The sequence below is a fragment of the Manis javanica genome, chromosome 16, assembly GCF_040802235.1.
Source record: "Manis javanica isolate MJ-LG chromosome 16, MJ_LKY, whole genome shotgun sequence".
NCBI classification, from domain to species: Eukaryota; Metazoa; Chordata; class Mammalia; order Pholidota; family Manidae; genus Manis; species Manis javanica.
This window is the reverse complement of record NC_133171.1, coordinates 35303280-35319475: the sequence shown is the minus strand read 5'-3', so window position 1 is coordinate 35319475 and position 16196 is coordinate 35303280. Positions and strand designations below refer to the sequence as shown.

At 38.1% G+C, this 16196-nt stretch overlaps 1 long non-coding RNA gene across 1 annotated transcript in view; it reads right to left on the bottom strand.

Annotated features, from left to right (window-relative positions):
- Nucleotides 1–2804: 2804 nt before the first annotated feature.
- Nucleotides 2805–16196, bottom strand: part of LOC108384453 (uncharacterized) — a 32954-nt gene continuing 19562 nt past the window's right edge. The window contains exons 5-7 of the long non-coding RNA XR_012126366.1: nucleotides 10555–10637; nucleotides 7308–7478; nucleotides 2805–3969 (exon numbers count right to left, since the gene is read on the bottom strand). This is a non-coding gene — a long non-coding RNA (uncharacterized lncRNA). The remainder of the gene's footprint in view (nucleotides 3970–7307; nucleotides 7479–10554; nucleotides 10638–16196) is intronic.

Sequence of the window (16196 nt, the reverse complement as noted above, 5' to 3'; positions counted from 1 at the left end):
GTCTAAGTAGGGCAGAGCATCCTGTCAGAGGAAAGAGCATCTGAAAGGATGTAATAGATTTAAAGAATGTGGAATAAATCCTGTGACCAGAGGACAGGATAGGGACACAATGGAAGCCAAACAGGGAGGTAACAGGGACTGTGAAAGGTCTTGAAGGACACACTACTTTCAAATTCATCCTAAAGCACTGAAGAATCACTGAAGGATTTTTAAAAATATATTCTCTTTTAAATGTTACTTGTGTGGTATTTTTTTTAAAAACATCTCTCAGCCCCTAGACCCACCTTCCAAAATGTTTCTTGCATATCCTTCCAGAAAGAAGCTAATGTATTAACTCATAGCAAACACTAATCTACATCTTATTACATGCCAGATGCTTTTCAAAGTAAATTGTATTAACTCAGTCCTCAGGACAGCCCTATTAGGTAGTTACTATTACTATTTCCATTTCACAAGGAGGAAACTGAGGCACAGAAAAAAGAACTGACTTAGCCATGGTCACAGAACCAGCTGGCGGAGTCAGGCTTGAGCCCTGCAAACACAGCTCCATGACCCGTGCTACTAACCACTGCGCAACAGGGCCTCATGTTTTAACGTGTGTTGTACGTATACATGGAAACAGGATGAAATAAATAGCCTAATACGATGACCCGTCTTCTACATTATACTCTGCACCTTGTTCTTCCCAGTAGTAACACACCTGGAAGATAGTGCCTTAATGCACCTTGAGCCACTCTTTGAAGGACTACATAATATTGCACTACGTAAACATTCCAAACTGCACTTCAACTTATCTATGTTGATGTTTAAATTCATTACAGGTTTGACTCTGAGAAATAAATCTGCAACAAAATTAACAGCGGAGGCATTGTTCAAAGGAAATACTTGTTTTTAATATTAAAAATATTGCACAATTGCCTGTCATAAATAGAGATGTTCAGTAGCTTTACCATCTGTCTAGAAGAATGCTACTACCACACAGTCCTGCCAATGGTGAGTTTTCATCAAATTTTGTTTTCAAATTGTTTGCCCATTTGTTAAGTAAAAAGTGATGCCTGCAGTATTGTATAAAATAGCCTGAGGCAATGAAAATGTGTGTTTAGGAAATGCTGAGGCAGTATGGAGGTTACCTGGATCACACCAAGACTCAAGGCAGAAAGGACAGGTAGGAGACTGTGTAAGAAAGGAGGATGACTTAACCCAAGCACTGCCTTGAATGTGTTCGGAGGGGAGGCCATAGCAGAAAGACCAGCTGTTGAAGTAGATCAACAGACCTTTGTTCATGATATTTAATATTGTGTTAAAGGTGGGTGAGAGAGAGGAGGGATTCAAGAATATCTCCCAGGTTTATGAGTTAGGAAGCAGGGGATAATAATGAAAACAACTGTCCTAAAAAACACAGAAGCAAAGACTTGGGGGTATGCCAGAGGAAGTGGGGATGATAGAAAGTCCCTTACACATCTAAGGTTCTACTGTGTATTTACAGAAACTACCTTTATCTGTGTCCAGGGCTATTTCAGAATAGTCATATATACATAATGTCACTTAATAGTGAATCATTGAATTTTGCCATGATGTGAAGCCCTTAGAATCAAATTATCCAGTGCATTCATGAAACCAGCTGTATTATGCCACAGTATTCTTTTAGTATTCTGCCATCTAGTGAGTAACAATCATCTGTGCAACTTGGCCTATAAATTGGTTCTTTAGAACAAAGAAACCTGAATTTCATGCTTTCTTATCATATATCTCTTTACAGGTTTATATCATAGAAAAATAACGTGAAAATGCCTCACATTTTTGGCAAAATCTAATCTCATAATTACTCAATTCTTTAACACAGAGGGAAGAATGAAAGCATAGGACCTCAGCTTAATCTCAACATTTGACTCTGGGCTCATCTTGAAAATTCATGTAATTAAAGTCATGGGGAAAGTTACTATGAGTTTTGTCTACATTACGCCATCGCCTTTCATCATAAAAAAAAAAAGCCCCACAAAAATGAAACAAAACCTTTACTCATTAACTTTCTTCTTTGTAATAAAGTATGTTTAAAAAAATCTTTGTTCAGTGAGCTATGCTAAATATTATAAAAAATTATCTGAAAAATCATCCTATATGACACAATAGAGATTGTATTTGAATGTTGTGAAGCATATTATGAAAAGATTTGTTTTTTGTAAATTTTTATGAAACCTTTGATTTCTCAAGTTGATTCCTTGTTCTGTGCAACTAATGTACTTTTACATTGCTAACACATGGTATTACTTATCATACTTTATACATACATTATTTGTTTACAAGCCTGCCTCCCCAAATCGCCTAAGAATTTCTTGATTGAAAAGTTTTATATCTTCAGTTTTATACCTCCTATAACTCTCAAAATGTACGGTACCTATCAATTTTCAATAAATGTTAATGAATGAATGATTTGAAGTGATTGAATTAATGGCAAATTTGAAGTTTTGTTAATTTTAATTCAAATTTAATTAACACACCACTGAAAATAAGCAACCACTTCACTTAGCTTTCTTCATTCAGCCTAGAAGAGACAAGACTGAATATATTGCCCCAGTACCCACAAGACCCTAAACTATAAATGTAGGTTCATTAGAGTCATTGGAGATAGGAAGACAAAATCCTCCTTTGAAATTTGTCCCCACAGGTCGTGGCAATATTCCCAAACTTGTCAACTCCTCTGCTCGGCAAAACTCTGTGGTCCATCTGTTGAACCTGAAGGCTGAAATGCTCTCACAGTGAGTATGCCTTATGGACATCTTTTTCCTGTGTGATCATATGCCAGCAGAATACACACACTTGAGCTATTTCATATTGTCAACTGCAATTGTTCCCAAGAGAGTCTTTCATTGTCTTATGGACAATGATTATGAAGGAAATCTCCAAATCATGAAATTCGTCTTAAGAGATATTAAGAGTATACATTGGTTGCAAAGCCTCTTGATCCATCTACACATTTATCCTCTTTAAGTTCAGTATAACCAAGCTAATTCTGAGTTCAAATAAGAACCCCATCTATTATTTTGTGGTTTTTCTGGAAGTATTGTTAGACAACTGTTTCTTTGGACAGCTGTTTTCATTTTTCTTTTAATTTTAGCAACTCTGCTCTTAAAAAACAAACCTGAGGGGTTGTGTGGCTATTTTTTTTTGGATCATTAATCATATTTACATATTTCACAGAGCATTACCCCCACCTATCTTGTAGTATTGAATCTGCCAAAAGAGGGAAAAAGCATTATTTCTATTAAGAAACTTAGTCTATTTAGAAATTTTTATGTCTGACCACTGTGATAGACATTTTCTGTACTGTCTCTTGGATAGCTGTGTGTCTCAGAAAACTTGGACACGATAGAGGCAACCTTCCTGTTCAGACAGAGTTCCGTCAGCTTATCTTGACTGGTGAGCTCAGAAGGAACTAAGCATAGACTACGTTTTCCCTTTGGGGGCATTCCCTCTTTCTCTTTCATAGTGGCTTTCCTCAAGAAACACCCATTTCCGGCTCCATCAAGCTGTGAGTTCAAAGGGGCACACTGTCACCAAAACTGGGGTGGGTGGGGAATGGAGCTATCGCCACTCAACTCTGGCTATGGATAGTAATTTCAATTTAGAATGAAATATTAGAAAAATCCATTTGGCCCCAGATCCCAGCCACGGTTTCTATTGAACTTTATCTGTACTACACTGCTATATTGACAGGCATTTGCCAGGCACTTGGCTCCTAGTTCTCAATTAATTCTGAAATTCGGAGGTAAAGAAAGTAGTGTGACTTATTATTAATCCCCTCAGATGCCACTGTATATTATTCATTACAATTTTTCTTCACCTGTTGCTACTGACCTGGCATTTATTTCCATAGCTACCATGAGGTGCATGATCCGAAATACACTGCTTCTGTTACGATCTTCAATAGGAAAAGCTTGAAAAGTTGCAAACAGAACCAATCAGCATGTACTAGGAATAGAAGAAAGGGTTTTTAAAAAACAGAACATCTTAAATAATTATATAGAAACAGTGAAAAGTAACTTTTAAAAAGATTCATAGTTAATATTTAGGTAAAGAGGCGTGATAATCTGAGAGTGGACACATCAAAAAGAAAAATCCTGTGAAAAAAGACTCTCCCAAGGAGACCACGAGAACATGGAAGAATGCACATATTTAAAGAAGCAAGAGGGTCTAAGAACAGTAAAGAATCCCTGGCAATTCAGGCCAGAAGGGACGGCACAGACCCCCGACCTCAAGGCTTCCTGCCCAAAAGCAGGCTTGAAGAGCAGTACAAAGATTACCTCTGGTATCCATCCCGGTGCCCTCAGAAGACAGACATCTGCTTGCCATAGGCTCAGACTTGATACTGAGTCAGCCGGGCAGCCCAGACAAGACCTTTTTCTCTTTCAAAGCACATATTGTGGATTTAGCAGAGAATATGCTGTATGCTAAACTAGCTGGAATCAAAACCTGGGACCTGAGATGCTCATCTGTGATTCTGCCGAAGGAGTCCCTCTTTGGATGCGCTTAAGCTCTGAGCCATTTTGGCGATGATCATAATTCAGTGGAAGATGGTATCTCCTTGGCCACAGCTGAGCCTGTAGAAGATGCTGAGTGGGAACCACTTAAGACTCTAAAAGAAACTCAAAAGCTGTCAGGAGAACAAATCAGTAGCATAAAGAAGGAGAGAATCCCTGGACTCCAAGTGGCCAACAGAGGATAAATACAAAAGCTGGCATTAGAAAGAAAAAGCCTGAAGTTGACAATATGAAGTACGTCGCACAGGAAACCTTCAAACGTGTTTGGAGAAGCTGTCATTTGAACATCGTGAGGTCTGAGGCATCCGTGCCTGGTAATCTAGGGAGTCGAGGCATCCAGGAGCTGAGTATTGAGAGAGGTCTGGCCATAAGCATGCGTATGAACCAAGGTACCCCTACAGACTCAGAGCAATAGCTGCCAAGAAGATTCACCGAGACTTCGGGCTTTGATGGTGTGGTTCCTTAGACACCACCGGCTGCCCTGGCTGCTCAGCAGCAGCCTGATCCGATGTTCGTGAAGAGTCCTGAGAGCTGAAAGTGCTTGCTTCTCGGAAAGGGAATTGTAACATTCAGGCAGGTCAGGAACATGTCTTGTTTATGGGAATGTTGAAATGAGCTTTTAAATGTAGCTTTACAGATAAACATCAGATTTTAAAACTTAGGAAATGGAGAACATGGATAAAAATTAAGTGAAATAAAGACATAAATAAAATTTTTACAGAACCTTTCATCAGCACAAACTAGTGTGGTCCCCAAGCCAGAAAGATTGCCATCACCTGAGAACATGTCAGAAATACTTCTCCTCCACCCTAGATTTGTTGAATTAGAAATTCTGGGGGTGGGGTCTGGCACTTTGTGGTATAACAAGCCCTCCAGATGACTGATCAGCTCTGAAGTTTGAAGAACCACCACATCGACTATAAAGAAATAACAGATTAACACCCAAGTTATTTTTTAAGAATCTCACTCACACTTTATGTAATAAATGAATGTTAGGAATTTAAAATAAAAGAAGTTAAAACCTTAAGGTCACAGGGTAATGACTGATACATTTGTTAATTAGAGTTGGGAGTTGACAACTGAATCATTTAGAACTGACATCACATGTTTTTTCTGGAGCTATAGAATCTATTTTTGGAATCTGGAAAATCCCTTAAATGTATTCTAAATAGGGTATAATAGAACCAGTAATATATTGTCTTCCATTATTTTATATTATTTAGTATTTCTGCTCATCTACTTTTGTAAAGATGTCAGTAAAATTTCAAAGGTAGAAAGTTCCCTAATGAAGCTAAAATAAATGAAGAGAAAAACAAAAACTCCTTCTGCTTGAGAAGAAAGTGTCAAGCTTGAAAACAAAGCAGGAAGTGGAGAGCTAGACGAGGCAACATACCGAGTTCAGTGAACATACCAAATTCAATCAGAAGTCTCAGCCATCCAACTTCTAGCTTAGAAAATGAATGAAATGAAAGTCTGAATGATCACACTTCACCGACGACAGGACTTAGTACCGATTCTGAACCTAAGGATGTATCTAATAAGAAAGGAAATCTGTGTAGATGGAATAAATTCAGCCAACGAACAGACTACTGGTGTGAGAAAACTGAAAATGATAGGTGTCTCACAGATAAAAACTGTAGTAATGAGAGTTGAAGCCAGAGGCTGCTGACAGCCCAAGCTGAATGATGAGCTGTCATCTAGGGATGAGCTACAAAATGGATCAACAATTTAGCAAATGATACTTTTCCCCAGAAGTTGACAAAAGCTTGATGAAAATATAAATGCAACCGCTTGCCACAGGAAGTGGAGACCCTTAAGGAAATCCATGAGCAAAAGAACATGACTGTGAAATAAACAGAATCAAGTAGAGCATGTGATGGAAGGGCAGAGGGGAAGGTTGTAAGATATGAGTAGAGTAGATCTAAAAACAGAGAATTTACAAAACGGAGGAGGAACTGCAGGAGACAGAGAGATGCTGAAGCTGTACTGCTCCTCCTCCACAGAGAGTCTGTGCCAGTGGCTCCTGCTTTTCGCAGCCCTCGAAGCATGTCGCACGGGAAACCTGCCCGTTTTCATTCAAGCTCATGTGACTTGATCGACAAATGATATAAAACCAAGTGCCATGAAAATATAATGCTTTTCAATAAACTTTTCAACAGAAAGAAAAGACCTGCACCCATACATTTTTCACCTACATGTCATCAGACTATGACTAAGACACCAATTTCGAGAGAGAGAGATCTTGTGGATAAATTTGATATATTTAAAAATAAACATTTCATCCTTAATATAAGAGGCATAAATGATTTTAAGTCTTACAACCAAAACTTGAGGATAATGACAGAGAAGCCCCTAATGGGAAGGAAGGGAGGGAGTAACAGGGTGAGAGGAAGAGAGGAAACCTATTTAGATGCGGTGAAAGGAAGACTGTATCTACACAAGGGCGAAATGTGCATGACGGGAGAGCTGGTAGTAGCTCTGCCTTTTATCACCAAGGACCTGAACCACATGTGACAACCAGACCTTCCCTGCCCACCAGTGAGGACAGTGGAACACAGACCTCTACTTAAACAGACTCGCAACATTTCTTGCAAAATTTGAAAATAAGAAAGGTTATGAAGGTGTTACAGAAATTTTTTAGTCATTCACAACCCTGGTATGCCAGGTAATCACTTCTTTGCGTTCTGCCATCTTCCCTTCCAACATTTCTCTGTGCATAACCACACTGAGACCATGCTATGCTCTCACTCTGTGGCAGCACACACGTACCTGGACTTATCTTGAAGGTTCTCCTGGATGCCAGTTGCTTCTCCTTGGTCAGTCTTACTGGTCGGCTCCTTAGTGGCTGACCTGGAAGCAGGTTGTTTTGCTTCAATGAGGAGGGTCATTTCAAGCGAGTGATGGAATCTGTTCTGATTCTTTTCATTAAGTCACTCTCATCTGGAAACAATATCATGAGTATTTCTGGACTCTGTTCATTTCCCTTGATCCATCTGTTTATTCAGAGTCCAGTAAAACAGTTTTAGCTTCTGCCACATTATAAAATATTTTAACACCTGGTGGGAACTAGTATACTTTTATTATTCACCCTCTTAGAAACTACTCTGTGTATTTTCACATGTTCATTTATTTTCAAATCAATTTTAGTATCACTTTCTCTCTAAACAAAAATAAACTTTCATTTTTATTGGTACTGCATTAGGAGATATATTAAGGGAGCATAAATCTTTTATAAGAGCATTAGAGTTAGTTTTAGTTATTTTTATATTTACTTGTATACATTTATTTGTAGCCAGTTATTTTTGTTTTTATCGTGACAATCTTTTATTCCATTATATTATCTATCCAGCTATAAATTGTGCCAGGAATGCTGTTGTATTTTGTTGTTTTCTAAATGATGTACTCAATTCTGTAATCATTTGAGTATTTCTTTTGTTGAGAAAATACATCTCCACGATATTGTCTACAAGGGCTGAAACTGCATTCCTGCCATTTATGCTGTGTGTCTTTCAAACTGCATCAACAAATTCTTCTGGAACAGCCCTGACTAATAATGGTGCTAACAGCTCTCAGACTATTCATTATAACTGCAGTCATTCTATGCTGACTTACCTTTCATTTGAAGCATACATTTCACTATCATATTTAAAGCAACTACCTATTCCTATGTTGTTAAGTTTATTGAATTTTATTCAGAATTCTTATGGTTTTCTCTTTTGTGGTTCTCAAGAGTATCACCAAAACAAGGTTGTAGATCTAAAATTATAAACTATTCAATGCCAGATGCAGACCAGTTCATACCTGTTGGTGGACTTCCTAATCAAAACTGCCATTCAGTACCCAGTACTAAGCCCCCTATTTTCTGTTACATGGAGCTGAGAAAGATTCGACTCTGTGTCCTTAGCAGGGAGGGAGTGGAGCTCTGAAATACCAGGTGGTGTCTTTTTCACAGGTGGATTGCCAAATAATCCATGGCGTGGTATACGTATGATGTATATATATTTAACAAAGTGAGTTGATTTGTAGATTTATTGAATAACTCTCACCAAGCACATTAATTGTACATGATTTGCACCCAGAGGTAGAAGTTCTCAGAATTTTACTAGTGACAGGAAAAGAGAAGTACAACCAGTCAAGAGCCAGGAGTCTGGACAAATCACAATAGTAATTGTCCTTAATTTCAGTTTTACAGATCCTTCAGTCCACTTAGTTTAGGAAAAGAAAGATGTTTAAGGCAGAAATCTCCTACAACAGATAACTTAAACATTCCTTATGCAAACATCACCAAACAGACATAAATCTAATTCTAAATCAAGCGTCTCTTAATGCAACGCCTTGTATTAGTCAGCATGGCTCAGGCTTACACAGGAATTATATCTCTGGAAAGAGATACTTTTTTATTCCATAAAGCCTTTTTTTTATACACAGAAGTCAAGTCTTATTCTAAGGCTATGTAGTGTCAAGTGAAGTAAATAGAGAAATGACTTGACTTCAAAGATTCCATATGCTGGAAGTGTTTCATCTTTCATTCTGAAAAAAAGGCCCTAGAAGTTCAGTGACTTTCCTTGTTGACTGTACAACATGGTAATTAATTAATTAGACAGCAGGTGTTACATCATCAAGTTTTAGATCTACAGTATTGCTGTTAAGCAATATTTGGTAGGAGACAAGGAGGGGGAGAAAAAAAGGCAAACATGAATTTATAATAATGAAATAATCAATTTTTATATGATATATAAACAGATTTTTTTATCTTCTCTGTTGTAATTCATATTTTACAGGTTTTTATAACTTCTAGACTGCCAAATATCCTTTGTAGAAAGAGCGGAAACATAAAGCTGACACAGAACTAAACTCCTAAATGCTGTGGTTTACTTTTTAATATTTTCAAGTTCTTATTCTTAAAGATCATGAACCTTAATAACAATCAGAAATAAAAAACAAACTTAGTAAATATTGCCAGTAGTAAGAAAATTAATAACAGCACCTTACTCCAGGCCAAATTAAATCAGACATTTTAGGAAAAAATTGAAAATATCACTTTTTTAGATGCTAATGAGAATATACATGATATATATACTCATCTTTCAAAAGACCTTTCCAGAATAATATTACATAATAATAATTGATTGTGTTTAACATTTGCATCTCCTTTGAAACATCTTACTCAAATTGCTATCTTTCCCCAACTGTAATTAGCACCTGAGATATAGTAGGCACTTGATCTATTATATTAAATTTTTGTCTTTCTTTTGGTGGGAATGGTACCATTATTTGGACACTAGTAATGGATATTTAGTAACACCTTAAAAGAGTATGAAAAGGGTACCCCAATTAAGGGAGCATTCTCATTAAGAAGAAAGTAGGTTTCATACAAGCACCCTCTATAATAAACTTTTTTGGTGTTATACATAAAGGTTATGCTGAAAACACATTTTAATAACAGTTAGGGATTTATATATATACAACAGAACTTCATGAAGCAAAGTCTATTACCCATTCCCATTTCCTGATAACATCACAGTCCCACTCGTTTCTGGTTTTATTTTGTCTGTTTGCTATAACCAAGCATTGACAAGATGCAAATCATTGAGACCCACAGTTCTCTACGTCCCAATAATTATTTCAACATGCAGAGTCTTTGTGTATCCTGCTCTAGCTCATATTAACTTCTATACTTAGCAACAGAGAGAGTTTGTATTTCTTAGAATGCTTAAATAACTTTCTCCCAGAGTAAGGACCATAAATAAGAGAATGTTCTGGGTAATGCTGTGGGCCTCTGTCCCCTGAATCCGGATCCCTAGGACATAGCCATTCCCACAAGTTTCTTGCCAGCGCCTTCTCAATATTCTGCAACCTATGGACAAAATGGGAAACATTCCCTATTCGGAACAGAAAGAGGAGGAAAGGGAAACACCTTAAGGATGTATAGAGACTACATTTCTCATTTTCGACAACTTATTCTAAACTGTAACTGATCTTCCTTCCTTTGCCACTTATTTCCTATTTCCCTTACCTTCAGTTGGCACCTCCAGTTGATTTTTTCCCCTGGTGGGGGTGGTGGGGGGAGATGTAATTGAAGTCCGAATTTCATTATTTCTAAGGAAATCAGCATAGAAGGTAATAGTTCTGTGTTAACTTTTCCTCTGGAGTACATTGTAGAAAAAAAGAACACCTGGGCACCCCCCACCCCTCCGCCCAACCCTGCATGCCCCGGCCAGGGTTTCCAGCCATCCTTTTGGTGGCAACAGACACAGTTCTCCTCCAAAGGCAGGGTCACTTAATGGAGCCTGTTTTGCCTGTTTCCCTGATGGTGTGAGAAGTCCAAAATGATGAGGCAGGCATCTCACACTTGAATTTCGAGCCGAGGGGAGGGGTTCCCCACCCCTCCCTTGGCCCCGGTGGGAAAGACATTTTTACTGCAGGTACATCCTTTGCTCCCTCTCTCACTCCTCTTCTCGGACTGGGGAATGGGGGGGAAAGGAAAAATTTGCTGCTCTGCTCAACTTTCAGTCTGTCTTATTAAAGCAAGAACCTGTTCAGGGTTGCTGTGCTGACCCAATGGTGCCAGAAACTGGCGGGCAAGCCTGTTGAATTCAGAAGTCAAGGTCAGAAAGGCCGGAGCAGCCACCTGCCTGCTCCACGTCCTCCCATCCAGCTTTAATCTCCATTAGACTTTATAAGTAGCCTCCTCCTTTCTGACTCTTCTGTCTATCCCTCCACTGGTTCTGAATTTGGAGTTGAGGATTTGGTCCCAGTTAACCCCTTCTAGAACCCCACACCACTGATGAAAAGGACATGATTATTCCAAAAACAGGATGTTGTTTTCCTTATAGTTAGTGATCTAGAATCTTTCTCAAACTATTTCTACTCTTGGATTCTCATGTGCCACACAAAATTAGGGGATTAAAAATGAACTTCATGAGACTTTATAACCCTAGAATTCAAGCCAGTTCACTAAGGATACATAGCTGTAGCTTTGTTTTATTTAATATTTGTCAATCCTCAAACCTTTAAGGTACAACATAACATCCTTGTAGATCCACAGCTGTATTTTTAAGTTTTCTATTATTATTTTGTAGTTACACACAGCCTCTTTCTAGGTAGCAGTGTTCAATAAATAAAACTAACCAAAAGAGTAATTTTCATATGGAATCTAAAAGGTAGTAACTTTAAGCATCAATCCTAAAGCTTTGGGCTAGTGAAGGTTTTCCTTATTATTCTCCAAAACTTATTATGATGATGTGAGTGTGTATAGGTTTAAATAGTGTAGATGAATGACTGAAAATGGGTTAAAGAGCTATCTTTAAATGATCAAAAACTATGTTATAATGTCTTTTTTTAGGATAATGGTATTTTTAACTCAGTTTGCTAAACAAAAAAGTAAGTGAACATATGTTAGCAATTGCCTTGAAAAAATGGATATTTATTGTACATTCATGTCAAGCCATATGATTATTATTTAAGCATATACCATTAGCATGGTTGATTTCCTTTTGTGGCCTTATGATAGGTTTCCCTGAAATTCAGATAAGAAAGTTGACCTGAAGAAATCTGGGTTTAAAATATGCCACTTTGATTTAGAATGAGTTCTTTGAAAATTAGGTAATACCCAAATTGTTACATTGTTGAACTAGTTACTACTTTAGAGGAAGGCTGTTAAACATTTCTTCAAAAATAGAAAGCAATTAAAATGATAGCCTCCATAAGTGCTTGATCTAAGTATTTATTTTGACTAACTTGTACAAATTATGGTAAACATGTTACTAATAGCTTCTCAGTCTTAGATAGACGGTTTTGAATTTATCATTAAGTATATTGGCCTTGACTTTCAGTCTTCTGATGGCCTTTTTATTAACTTTCTCCTGATACACGTGTGTGGCACTGTAACCCATTTGTTCCCCTGGGAGAGGAAGAAACAAATTCTACTCTAATCCAAGGATAGTTTGCTCTTTCATACTGAAATGGGTTTGTCAACTACACCATGTGGTCTCTGGCTGTGAAACTGATTGATGAGCCAAAGGCCATTTTGCTGGCAGCCTAGAGACCCTGTCGTAACGGGGACAGAGAAGAATGAGGAGTGCTGGGAAAAATAAACAACCGTATTCTTTATTTTTCTGGTGACATTATGTAAAGGGAGGGGCAAGCACAGGAAGAAATGTATTCAAAGTCACGTGGTATTCCTTCAGGACACCTAGTTGTTCACTCTTACCAGTAAACTGTGTTTATCTGGATTTAACCTTCCAAAAGTACTTCAATAATAGTATGTCATTGTTTTTATTTTAACCACTTTTCAAATTTGTCTATTTTTTGGATACAGTAAAACTAGATGGCAGTTCTGAGGCAAATGGTAAGAATAATTATCATGTGATTTTTTTTTTCTAATTTACTGTTGTGGTGGGATATGTCTGTGATAGCAAGGCTCACTTTGTGTCAGGGTGTCCCACCGACACACTTTTCCATGCACCGAACCAAAACTGGAATCTGAACACAGACCAAATTTTTACAGCAGCCGTAGACTGAGAAGTGACAAAAGGGAGCTAAAAGAAAACCACCGTGGAGCTGGGACAGACACACGACTGAACCCAGGCTCTTCCACCTGGTACACTAGCTTCCACCTGACAGGGCAAGTACTTCACGTCCACGAACCTCACATTCCTGGTCTCTAAAATGTAAATAATGATCCCTACCCAAAGGGGTTTGGGCAAGGTCTGAGCGCTTAACACACTTGCCACTTACAAGGATTCCAGAAGTGTTAGAACTCTCCTTGCTCCCGTTGTCTCCAGAATATTTTTTAATAAGGATAGTTTCAGTGAACTGTTGATGCCAGGAAAGACAAAAAAGGGCAAAATGCAGAGGACTGTAAGAAGCCTTCCTAGATTATTCCTTTTAAAGAAGCAAACGGATACTACATCCAAACCAGTTATTTTTTCTCAATTTTTTTTCCCATCTGAGAAAACATGTCTCACAACACTTTACTGCATTAACCACCTTAACTGTATAGAGCTTCCCTAATCCTCGTGTGCACTGTGATTATTCAAATTCTTGGCAAGTTGACATGATGGACATGAAAGCAGATTAACTCAATTACAACCAGTGAGGCATGCTTGATTAGAATATACTACCTTGCCCTTATAACTTGGGTTTAGCTGGTCAAAAGTAACAAATGAAAGATTTAACTTCCTGTAACGTTTACCTCCCACTTCATCTATTGCACCCTTCGATACCCTCAGAGGTGCTTTTTACACTCCAAAGAAACCTGACTTAGACAGTCTTTGAATTTCAGGGTTACAGTGTTCGTAACATATCAACTTTGTGACAAAGTTTGAGCCCAGTATTAATTTTAGTTAGCTTTCTATCAGAGGGAAAGTCTCGGCCCCAGTTTTTAATTTATTTACAAAGATGTTTCGTTAGCAACATCTCTTTCCCACCAACTGGGGAGAGAGAAAGGAAACCCAAGTCAACTCTATAGTGTTTAACCAACTGCGTCAAAGCTCTTTCTTCAAAACTTCAGATGATGAGCAGCTTCTTTGGGCCTGGTATTTAGGATGAACTGTCTCTAAGTTCCCTTTTAATTCTAAAATTCTGCATCCCTTAAGCACTTACCAGGCTTAAGTAGCTTAAACACTTAGCAGGCAACCTCATGGGTTTGACCTACTAAGGTACAAAATAGCACAAAATAAAATCTTAGTAAATTCGAAGAGCTTCAAACCCATGTTTCTCTCCAATCTCTGTCCTTAACTAGCAGTAAGTGGGTTACTCGCTCAAGACACAAAGGAAGTGAATTCCCATTTGGGTTTTTAATATATACACTATGCAGCAGGACCTGGGGTTGCAAAGATAAAGAGAATAATCAGGGTCCCTATTGTCTAGAGTGGAACCTACAGTCCCAAGTGGGTGGCTTGTTCTGTCCAGTCTTCTCTGACAGAATACCGTGGCCGGGGCTCCTCATTAACAATAGAAATTTATTTCTCACAGCTGTGGGGGCTGGAAGTGCAAGATCAGGGTGCCAGCATGATCAGGTTCTGGTGAGGACCCTCTGCTGCGCTGCTGTGTTCTTTATGTTCTCACATGGTGAAGAGGAGAAGAGAACTCTCTGAAGTCTCTTTTATAACAGCACCCATTCCCTTCTTGAGTTCCCCACCCTTATGACTTAATTGCCTCCCAAAGGCCCCACCTAATACCATCACATTGGTGGTTAGGATTTCAATTTATGGATTTGGGGGAGACACAAACACATGTCCACAATAGACAGAGACAGGCAAGTAACTAAAGGTGGGCTAAAGGCTTTGATGGCATGAGTCTCTTTGAAAGTGTCCAGCGACTGGCTTAGACAGCTGAGGGAGTGGTGACGGCTGTCAGTCTTGAGAGAGGGCACCCAGTGCTTCATGCGATCAGAAGGAAAATAATCATCTCAGTGTGGAATACTCAGTTGAGTTTCAAATGTCTTCCCCAGAAAGAGCTTTCAAAAATACATAATCTTTCTCCAATCCTCATGTTGCTGCTAAACTGGGATTATTTGACCCAGGATTAAGGAAAAGTGGGATTTCCTATGAGTATTATCTTAAGATGCCAATAAACCTGCAACCTTATAAGAAAGAGGATGACTGTGTTCTACCACTGGCCAAGAAAGAAAAGTCCCAGAGGTTAAGTTCTCTTTAGGACATTGCTGAGATATGGAGCACAGGATGTAAATACAACCAGAAAGATGATTTGGGGGGCTGGAGTGTATGTTTTGCTCTTTTTAAAAAGCTGAAAATTACTTCCTGTGATTAGAAGGAATCTAGCCATAGAACTTTTAAACTCAGTGTTCTGTGGGCTTGTCCCTTCATCTTCTCATGGGTTGAAAGAATTATTTAGGTCAAAGGCTGTAATGTGGATTTTTCTAGCTACTCAGCAGCACTGAAAGAGCAAATCAAATATCTTTTTTTGATTGGGTTGGAATAAGGGCTCTAGAAAGACAGTAAAAACAGACACTGCTGAGGGAAAAGGAGCCTGAAGCTCAAGGAGGGGCTTTTGATTCTTCCTTAAAATTCAAATCAATTTAACAAAGATAAAGATACTATATTTCATTGATTCTAAATTCAAATTTTTCCACAGTAAAATGGCAAGTGGTCTCTAAAATCAGCATTTTAATCACTCATCTTAAAGTCTCTGTCATTCTGGTGGCATCAGTCTAATTTATGCCTAATCATGCACAAATTTGGTAGTAGCTATTTTTTTTGTCATATTTAATGATTTTGTTCATTTTGAGTAGGCATGTTGAGTTGAATTGCCACCAAATGCCCTCAAAAAGATCATGGTATGATTCAGCATTGAATAAAAAGTTATCATATACCCAGAAAAGCATGGAAACAGAGAGGTGTAATACGACACAAACATCTCTTTTCAATAATTGTAAATTTTTTTTGGGGGGGTGAGAAATTTAATTTCTACTCTCAGTACATTTCAATTATACAATAGTGTTACCAACCATAATCACCATGTCATACATTTGATCCTAAAGAAAAGATAAATAACCCAGGTGATGCATGTGATGATTAGCTAAATGGGAGGAATCTTTTCATGATATATACATGTATCAAATCATCTTACAATTTTTATCATACCTCAATAGACCTGAAAATGAAATCTAAATGACAAGAAAACATTACATTT